Source organism: Myodes glareolus, chromosome 21 (assembly GCF_982192425.1).
Source record: "Myodes glareolus chromosome 21, mMyoGla1.1, whole genome shotgun sequence".
NCBI classification, from domain to species: Eukaryota; Metazoa; Chordata; class Mammalia; order Rodentia; family Cricetidae; genus Myodes; species Myodes glareolus.
In genome coordinates, this window is record NC_142046.1 from 54,283,069 (window position 1) to 54,293,181 (window position 10,113).

Below are 10,113 nucleotides of genomic sequence, written 5' to 3' on the forward strand. Positions count from 1 at the left end.
CAGCAATATTTATGATGTCTGCCTTCTTCCTATTTCCAAGTTACCTCTCGTGTCCTCAGGTGCTCTTACCATGCAAACATACATACCCTTAACCGAGTGGCTGAGCATTGGTGTGGAGGAACGTCCATGTTCCTGCGTGTTAACGGGGTCAAGCAGTGTTGGTCTTGGTGCCCGGATCAGCAGCCTTGTCCAGTTGCTGACAGAAACAGACTCCCGCTTCCTTTCCAGGTCTTACACAGTCATGAAAGGAGTTGGGAAAGGACCTGAGGGGTTATTTAGGCTAAACCCTTTATATCATAAAAGACAAAACGAGGGTCTGACCAAATTAAGGGATTTACTAATCTCTGGCAGAGCTGAGATAAAAAATTTGCATCTCGTTGAAAGTAATTTCTTCTCTTCGAAATATTTTCAAATTTTATCTAAAATATCCTCATTTCATTGCTATATATGTCCTCAGATAGTTGTCATAATCAGTTACTTCTCAAGAAAACTCTAGAAGCTTTTTAGCTATTTTCCATATGACACATTTCAGAATATTAAGTAAGACATTCTCATGGAGTTACCAAGGTAGGAACATACATGACAAGCCAAAAAGAGGTATCAGAAAAAGAACACTTTTAAAAAGAAGGTATAAGAATAAAGAAAAAAAAAACATGACTCAAATCTTTCTTGCCTATTCCCCTCCCCCTTCTCCCTTTCCTCCTCCTCTTCAACAGGGTCTCCTATGACCCAGACTGGCCTTGCTATGTAGCCAAGGCCCCTCCTTCCTCCACCCCAAATGCTCTACTTATGAATGTACACCCACCATGCCTGCCTTCCCTGCCTACTTCAAGGTGAGAAGATGCTGGACCTCTGAGGAGATGCTGGACCTCTGAGGAAATGTCTCTTCCCATTCCAGGCTTTATACAGATCAGAAAAGAAGGGGCTCAGTGGTCAAGAGCACAAACTGCTCCTCCACAGGACCCGGGGTTCAATTCCCAGCACCCACATGGTCACTCACAACTGTCTGCAACTCCAGTTCCAGGAGACCTGACACCCGCACACAGACACACAGGCAAAACACTAATGCACACAGAAATAAAAATAAATAAATCATAAAAAGAAGCAAACTGGAAACGGAAATGAAAGATAGCAGGTAGGGCAAAATAAATATTTTCTTTATTACTGAGTGAGACCAAGGTAGAGGTCAGGCTTGGTGTGCCAACACAGAGAAGTGTTGGGCATCCTTTAGGTTTAGGCTTAGCCAGCTTCTTAGAATGGAGCGTCACAACTAAGGCTGCAACCGAGACAGGCCAGGAGGAGGAAGCAAAGGGCTGGGCCGTGTTTTCTATAAGTGGTGCTGGTGTTTACTGAGTGGTGTCGGTTAAGTGTGTGGTAGTTCGTGGACAGGATACTTCTACCCCTTTCCACAAGCAAACCTCAGCTGAGTAGAGATCTGGAGGGATGGCACGTGAGGGGTCTTTCTCTAAAGACACGCTAGAAGTTCAGTGCCACTCCGGTTTGCCTCCGTGGGGAGGGACAACTAGGCCATGCCAGAGGCTACTGTGTGCTCTCTGTCTGGAAGTTTCCCTGCAAAGACACTTCTTACTCAGGTAACAGCAAAAGCAAGCCAGGTTGGGTGGAATGGGACACGGGAGAAGCTCAGCTGTTGTCCAATAGGGCCACCTAGAGGGGTTGTGAGGCTCCAACATGGGGAAGCTAGAGTTTTCTGCAGAGCTAAGGGATGATGGGAGGCGATGGGAGGGGTGTCAGGTCCGGAAACAGTCATGATGATGGGTGGTCTATGAAGAACCCATGAGATCATCCCACACAAGGAAGGGACAACTTTAATTTGTCATAGTGTCACCCGGAAAGAGAGAAGCCACTGCATGGGATGGTCGGTTAACTCAGATCCTCCGACCTGCGCCCCTAGGTGACCACCATCCATGGTGTGGGGCATAAAGTCGGAGGCAAAGAGGATCAGGCGAGTCCCGTTGCCTGGGTTCCTGGCAGCAGAAGGCCTCATCTGTGCAGATGGAGGGGGGGGGGGGGGTTCCAATGGAGACTATGGAGACAGAACGTGGCTGTAGGATTTTTTTCGTACTAAGATGGTTAAGTCATAGGACGTTGGAAGAGTTCTTGCAGGAGTCAGAGGGGCGCTGCTCCCCTGCTAAGCACTGTGAAAAGAGGCACCGGGGCGGCCTCATTTGAAAGGATGGCTTTCTCTGTGAGCTGAAAGGCCATTCACTTCACTTTGTTGACTTCCATGTCTCTAAGTAATAAAACTAAGCCTTCGGTGGCTCTGAACTAGGAAGTGTGATGCCTGAACTAGCATTTGGGACAGCAAGTATGCTGATATTCTGACAGGCCAGGGCCTGCTACCTTCTCCTCGGCTGGCACAGTGTGTTTGCAGCGGCACCGGAGCTGGTCCTTGGTTTAGTTGTAACTCAAGGAGGCAAATGCTAAGTGCAGAGTATGCGTAGTTAGTGATGACTCGGAGTTACACCAGCAGGCAGCACTGCTGTTGGTAAATAGTGAAATATATTAAAAGCCTTGAACCAGCTCTGCCCAGTGCTAGTAGAGGAGGCTCTCTTGAGCTCCTGTCAGCATCCCTGGTACCCTTGGTCATTTGGTTGGAATAGTGTCTCTCCATGGAACATTAATGATCCCAAGGCTGCTGTAAGACATTTCTCTATTCTATGGGAGGTGATTGAAAACTGCCAATCATGAAGCTGGCAGTCCCTGCTCATGAGCCTAAAGACTGTTCTGATTACGATAATTACATTTTTATGAATATCCTACCTAGAGAGTAACAATTTTACCATGTCAGGCTACACCACACAAAGATGCATCAATTTCATCTGCAATGAAAAATAGAGCCTAATAGCTCAGTTATATTGATGACAGTCGGCATCAAGATGCAGCACAACCGCTTCAACGGAGAGAATCCTGATCATTATTTAACCCCGAGATGATTAAGGGTGCAGGCTTGTCAGCTTTTCTCATGATTTTTGCTGTTTTGATTTGATTTTTAAAAATCCATAATTAACATCTATTAACATTTTGGATTCTACTAGAAGCGCCGTGATACGTGGGTAAAGGGAAAACAACAACAAAGAAAGACGAGCAAATGAGACTAACGGTCAGAGAGAGCCAGGATGGATGGGGTGGTTGTGAGGTGTAATTACGCTCCGAGCACAGCAACGCCAGACCGACTGGTTTTCTCCTTTAACCGGCTAAGCTGGTGGAAATTGTGGACAACAGTCATTAAATGTGAATATAGCCATTTAATTATTACATTCAGTGAGCGTTTAGGGTACTAGACAGGATCATTGAAAGTGCTTCATACTGGCTAGTCCATTGTTGCTGGTGACGGGCAAGGGTGTTATGCTGTGATAACCTTCGTGTCAAAAGACTTACACCACCCCAACCCCTGGTGAACATTACCCTTTAGAACCGGACCATTTCCTTCCAGCCATCTTGGTTTTTTGTTTTTGTTTTTAACACCGTCTTGTGAGTAGTCCACACTCCTGATTCGCCCGTCTCTACCTCCTAAATGGCTAAAGTCACAAGGGTGCTAGGTCTGACATTAGACATTTTGATCATTCTTGCACGTAAACAGTGCATGTGGATGAGTATGAGCACACACATGTCACAATCTAAGTATGTGTATAGAAGCCAGGCTTTCAGGACACCGTTCTGGGTGTCCCCCTAGTTGCCAGGCTCTTGAGGTAAGTTCCTTTTTTCCTCTGTGGTAGTTTGAATGAGACTGGTCCCCATAGGCTCGTATATTTAAATACTTAGTCCCCAGTTGGTTTAGGTGTTGGTGAAGGCCTAGGAGGTGTGGCCTTGACTAAGGGGGTGTGTTACTGGGGGTGGGCTCCAGTGTTTCAAAAGCCCATGCCATTCCCAATCTGTGGTCTCTTTGTTGTTTTAACTCACTGTTGTTTTAACATATAAGCTCTTGAAGCTGGGCAGTGGTGGCACATGCCTTTAATCCCAGCACTCGGGAGGCAGAGGTAGGTGGATCTCTGAGTTCAAGGCCAGCCTGGTCTACAAGAGCTAGTTCCAGGACAGGCTCCAAAGCTACACAAAGAAACCAAACAAACAAAACAACAAAATTTTAACATCTAAGTTCTCAGCTACTGCTTCAAAAACATCCTGGCTGCCTGCTGCCATGCTCCTGTTCCAATGGACGCACCCTCTGAGACTGTGTGAACAAGCCTCCAATTAAATGCTCTCTTTTATAAGTTGCCTTGGTCATGGTGTCTCTTCACAGCAATAGAAAAGGAACCAAGACACCCTCTCAACCATCTCACCACCCCGATATTACTTTTAAGGTGGCTGTTTTAGAGACAACATCACCCACCCAATGAGTCAGCACACGGGGGCTGCGTGCAGCGTGGGGAGTGGATATGACAAAGAGCGAGGCTATCATGGTGGTTTGGTTTCATGTTATTTCAGATCTCTTCTAGATCGGAATGTTGTTTTAAAGATGCAAGGCAAGGGCAAAAACCCAAGGACAGTGACTCTGAAACCTGAATGTGTGATACCCTTGAAGCTTGATCCTGGAGTTCTGAGGACTTTTGTTTTGGTGAGTCCCTGGTGACTCCAGCAGCTGCATTTGACAAGCTCTTCAGTGCTCCTGGGGCAGGAAGGGCTTCTTATCTAGCACTGTGGAAGCTGCAGCTAGGCCAGGGCGGTGAGGCCAACCACGTGAGCGTGACCCAACAGGGCTCAGCCCAGCTTCACAGGACTCAGAGCAGTGGCGGACCCTGCCTAGTTCTGGGGTTACAGGCTTGCTCCAAAGACTCCCTGAGGCATCGGTATGTGTAATACAGACCCTCACTTCCTCAGCTTCTCTGACCTTAATGTTCTAATTATTGAAACAGTGCTCAGCCAGTAATATTTGCCAAACAAGTTAGGACAATTATGATGAAAAGTGCCAGGAAACAGTATGACTGAAAAGGTCAGAGCAGTGCAATGCACCCTCCTCCCTTGTAGTACTGGGGACTGAACTTAGGGTTTGGTATATATAGCGAAGCAATCCCTCTCCTGCCGAGCCACATCTCAGGTCTTTTATGAATTTTTTGAAGTTTAAGACAGGGTGCTGCTAAGTTACCCAGGCAGGCCTTGCTTCAGCCTCCCACACAGCAGGGCTCACAGGCCTGCCTGTGTGCTTAGCGCACAACACCTGGCCTGGCCCCCTTTCACTCAATACAAGCGCTGTGAGATTTGCCAGAATACAACTGTAAACCCAGCACTTTGAGAGGAGGGTCATGAGTTGCAGGTCCGTGTGGGCTACCTAGCTAGTCCTAGTCTCAAATATGCCAGCCAACCAACAGAACACCAGGAAACCCTGATTGACTTGCCACTTCCCAGTGCTGCTTAGCTCTGTGCAAAATGGGGACGAGTTTCTTCCCCCTGCCTGGGTTCAGTGAGGTAACGTATGGGGAAAGCCTTTGAAACCGGTGGCACCGTCTCAATCTTCTCAGACACGAGCCTGTCTTTTTGCTGTAACCTTATTTTCCCTCTGAATATGTGTGGGGCTGTATGATTGAAGCACACAGAGTCTGTTCTAAACTTTTATGGAAAGTGATTCCTATTATTTGGTATTTGACTGAGCCACGTCGTTTTCCAACTCCAAGGAGAACAGAAGCTAAACTCGACACCACAAACGTGCCCTACAAGTACTGGATAGTCAAAACGAAGACTCTCTTTCACAAGAGAAGTTAACTCTTCACATTGCACTTTGACTTGACCACGAAGAGTTCCAGAAATCTGAGACCACTGAATGAAATAATGGCTACATTTTAGCAGTGTCTCTGAGGCCACTTTGAAATGGTATGGTCTCTGCCAGCTGGAAGGTACAGGTATAAATGTTCCTCTTAAAACCCTGTGCCTGGAGAGATGGCTCAGTGGTTAAGAGCATTGTCTGCTCTTCTAAAGGTCCTGAGTTCAATTCCCAGCAACCACATGGTGGCTCACAATTATCTGTAATGAGGTCTGGTGCCCTCTTCTGGCCTGCAGACATACACACAGACAGAATATTGTATACATAATAAATAAATATTAAAAAAAATAAAACCTCAAGGCGCGTGTTATAACCACTTGTGAGAGTAGAGAATGGAAAAGGGGCCGGAAGTTAGATTACATCCAAGGAACAGCCGCCAGGCAAGCATATTAACCCTGCCTGCATTCCCAGTACCCAGACCTGGAGGGGGAGGAAGAAGGAGGAGAAAGAGGATGAGGATGGGGAGGAGGGTGATGATGATGGAGGAGGAGGAGATGGTGGTGGAGGAGGTAGCCATGTGTTCCAGGTGGTCAACACTGGTATAGGGATAGAGTCAGTTCATCCATGGTCCACTGAGTAAAATAAGAACAATATAAAGCTTCTTGTTAGGCTATGCTGGTCATCTGCACCTCTTGTTTTCATGAAATAGCAGTATCAAGAAGCAACTGTCTTGTGGCAAATTTGGGCCATGATTTCTCTCTCCCTTAAAAAAAAAAAAAAAGAAAAAAAATTTTGTTGATCCTGTTTGTGGGGGGGGGTCATAGGGGGGTGGGTGTTCAGTTGTGCCTATGAGTGCCATTACAGAGGTCAGGGTTGGAGGTTGGGTGTCTTCCTTTATCTTTCGCTATGTTATAGCTTTGAGACAGGTTCTCTTCTTGAACCAGAAGCTCACTAGTTCAGCTAACTGGCAGACCAGCAAGCTCTCAGGATTCACCTGTCTCTGGGGTTACAGGCATGCACAGCTGTTTATATGGATGCTGGGGATTTGAACTCAGGTCCTCATGCTCGTACAACAAGTGCTTTGAATCACTGAGATGTGTCTCCTGGCCTGGATTTTTCTATGTGTAAAGATTCAAAGAATAGCAATAAAACATACAATACCAATATGCAAAGACCCTAGTTCAAGCTTACAGTACATAGTAGATGATAAGTAGTGTGATTACATGAAAAATTAGCACAACATGCAAGTATTATTACTTAGGTAAATAAACTGGGCAGAATTTTGATGGTATGTCATTGCCTTTCCTACAGTGCTCAGTGTTCCCTGCCTCCTGGCCTCATTTGTAGACTTCTCGGGCCTTTGTTCCAAGAGTAAACCATTAAGGAACAAGCATAAGAGAAAATAGCCCTTTCATGAACTCCATCAACCAAACAGCCCTGTGTTGATGGTGAAGAATGGTCCACACCAGTGGTCGAGTGGGGTTGTGCCTACTGGCTGAAGTCTTGTTGTTGATACTAAGACCGATACTTACAAGACTGTAGAAAACTCGCCTTCTTACTCCCAAGGTCTAAGGAATCATTTTTTTTTTAACCAGTGTGGGAGGATGTGAACGAGCGAGGAAACACATAAAAAAGCTTCTTGAAGCTCTTGGGTCTTCCCATATGGCCTGCTGCTGCTTGGTTCTGGGTCTGTCGGAAGCTGACACCATCTTGATGCATGACTTCTGACTTACTTAGGAAAGACTGTAAACAGGAAGTGGGGGAGGAGCTCCTGGCTGAAGCACACTGACATCTATGATGTGTATTCCAGGTGTTCAGCAGGCTCGAGGCTCAAAATTTAGGCCAGTGTTTCTCAACCTGTGGGTCAAGACCCCTTTAGAAGTCAAATGACCCTTTCTCGGGGGTCACATATCAAATATTTTACATATCAAATCTCTGCATTATGATTCATAACAGTAGCAAAATTACAGTCATGAAGTAGCAGTGAAAATAACTATGGTTGGGGGGATCATCACAACAACACGAGGAACTGCATTAAAAGGTCACAGCATTAGGAAGGCTGAGAACCACTGCTTTAAGCTGAGAACATCTAGGCTTGTTTCCCAGACACCGCACAGGTCAAATGTACTTCCCTAGAGAAGTTACATTGTGGGGCTTTTGATCCCAAATCGGTGTGGGCAGCTCAGAAAGCAAATTACCTGTGTCTCTGAAGGTATGGAAGGGGCAAACAGCTGCTGTCTCCCGTCTGTCAGCCTCCTCATCACTCTGGGAAACTGGTAACTTAGAAAAGTCGTGAAGACATTCTCTTTGACTGAGCTCTGCACCAGAAGCTAAGGGAATGGTAACTCAGTGATTGGCTTGGGTCTCACCAGGCACAAAGCATAAAATACCTTCCAAAACTTAGATATCAAAGTTCTGGCCAGGCTTGGTGATGCATGCCTTTAATCTCAGGCAGGAGCAGGTGGATCTCTGTGAGCATGCGGTGGGGCTGGTGGACATAGTGAGGCTCTCAAAACAAACAACAAGAACCCAAACATTAAAGACCCCCTTAGTGGACTCCTCTTGTTGTACGTGTGTATGTGGGGTCCTCAAAGCTTGAGTTTAGTTAGCTGTGAGAAAAAACTCACCTGTGTACTAACAGAAGCAACAGTTTAAGACAAAGGGCTCTGTGTTGTGATGCTGAGGGGTAGGACATTTCTAAACACTCACCAGCAAAAGAACCGCAGCCATATGTTAAATAGAAGTCCCTAGCTAGACATGGAGTAGCAGGTGTTCCAAGAGGGGCGGAGCAAGGCTGTGAGGCTGATGAGAAAGAAAGGGTTACTGTACGTGAACGGGTGACATTATAAATCCAGAAAGAAGCCTCCTGTTAGTTGGACTAGTTAGGGAACCGGGAATCCTTGAATTTACTTTTCAAATGAATCAAAACAACCTCTGTCCACACTAATTGGCCATCAAAAATCTTACTGAATGCTTTCTTTCTTCCTCCCAGTTTTCCCGTAGGTTAAAAATTTAAAGAGAAAAATTGATGTAATTTACCCATTGAAATGACAGGAACAAAGGAACCAAATACATGACTTAATGGGGCGGGTCGATGGGCATTGAAGTGTTTACTATTGTAGAAAGCCCCCTGCTGGCTGTGTGAAGTCACACCATCCATGGTGGCCTCCTCCCTGGCACTCTGAGGTCACTCCACTGACAATAGGCGTGGTGGGCCGCTCTTTGGTTGAACTAACACACACCAAGTGTTCACCGAAGTCTTACTGAATAAATAAACAAACAAGCAACTTCAGTTTAACAAGTGAGGTCAGTTTTGAAACGAATTTTTAATTCTAACCTTCTGGAATTAAATTTCACCAGACTTCTTGGTGTGGCAAATTCTTTTCCTGCTATAGGCGACGTTTCCTGCAGGACCAGCAAATGGTCTAGAATTGACTGTTTTTGCACAAGTACCTGCTGCTTTGACTGATGTTTGTGTCTGCATTATTGCCAACATTGTACAGAGGAGGAACAGAGTTTAAATGACCCACCTGTGGGCTCACAGGGGAAACGGCTGAGCCATGATCCAAACCCGTGTGCGCACGTGCGTGTAAGCATGCTGACTCTGTGGCCTCTTCATTGGCTTTCCTTGGCAACAGATGTGAGACTATGGACCAGTGTAAGGGCAGGGAGGATGTTCATCACCCCACGGTGTGTCTCTGTGTCCGCAGCATGCCATCTGATGACATTAAATTGCCCATCTGAGAGGTGACCGACTGACTTCTGAGAGGGAACGCCACAAGGCCCAGTTTGCTGAGGCAGCCTCAGTGGCTACCTGCTGTGCCATGGAAGTCTATCGTCACTTTCCACTCAGAAGTATCCCACTGGAGGAGACACTGAGTTCTACGGCTGCCCTAATCTAGAAGGTTCTTCCTAGCTCTGACTTTCTGTGACTTCAGATTGAACCCAACTGACTGGTAACATGATAGTGATGGTTAATATTGTCAGCAGAACCCGGATCACCTAGGAGACAAGCCTCGGGGAATGGCTGTCAAGTTTCTAGAGTCTTTTAATTAAGGTGTGTGTGTGAGGTGCACCCTAGCTGTGGGGAGCGCTATCCCATGGTCTCGGGTTCCCAGCCTGAATAGAAAGGAGTGAGCCAGCTGGGAACCAGTACTGAGTCTCTGACCTTCCGGATTGCAGAGGCACTGTAACCACCAGTCTGCAGTCACAGTTTCCCTGACATGATGACCCATATCCTCAAACTGTGAGTCCAGAGCTTGTGCTCCTGGTGGGGGTTATTTCTCTGCTAGTGCTTGTTTCCTCTTCAGTCACCCCAGTAAATCCTCCTTTAGCTGACTGCATTCCAGTAATTTCGGGATCGCTGCGTAAGTGCCCGATGCCTACTCCGCACTGCCGCA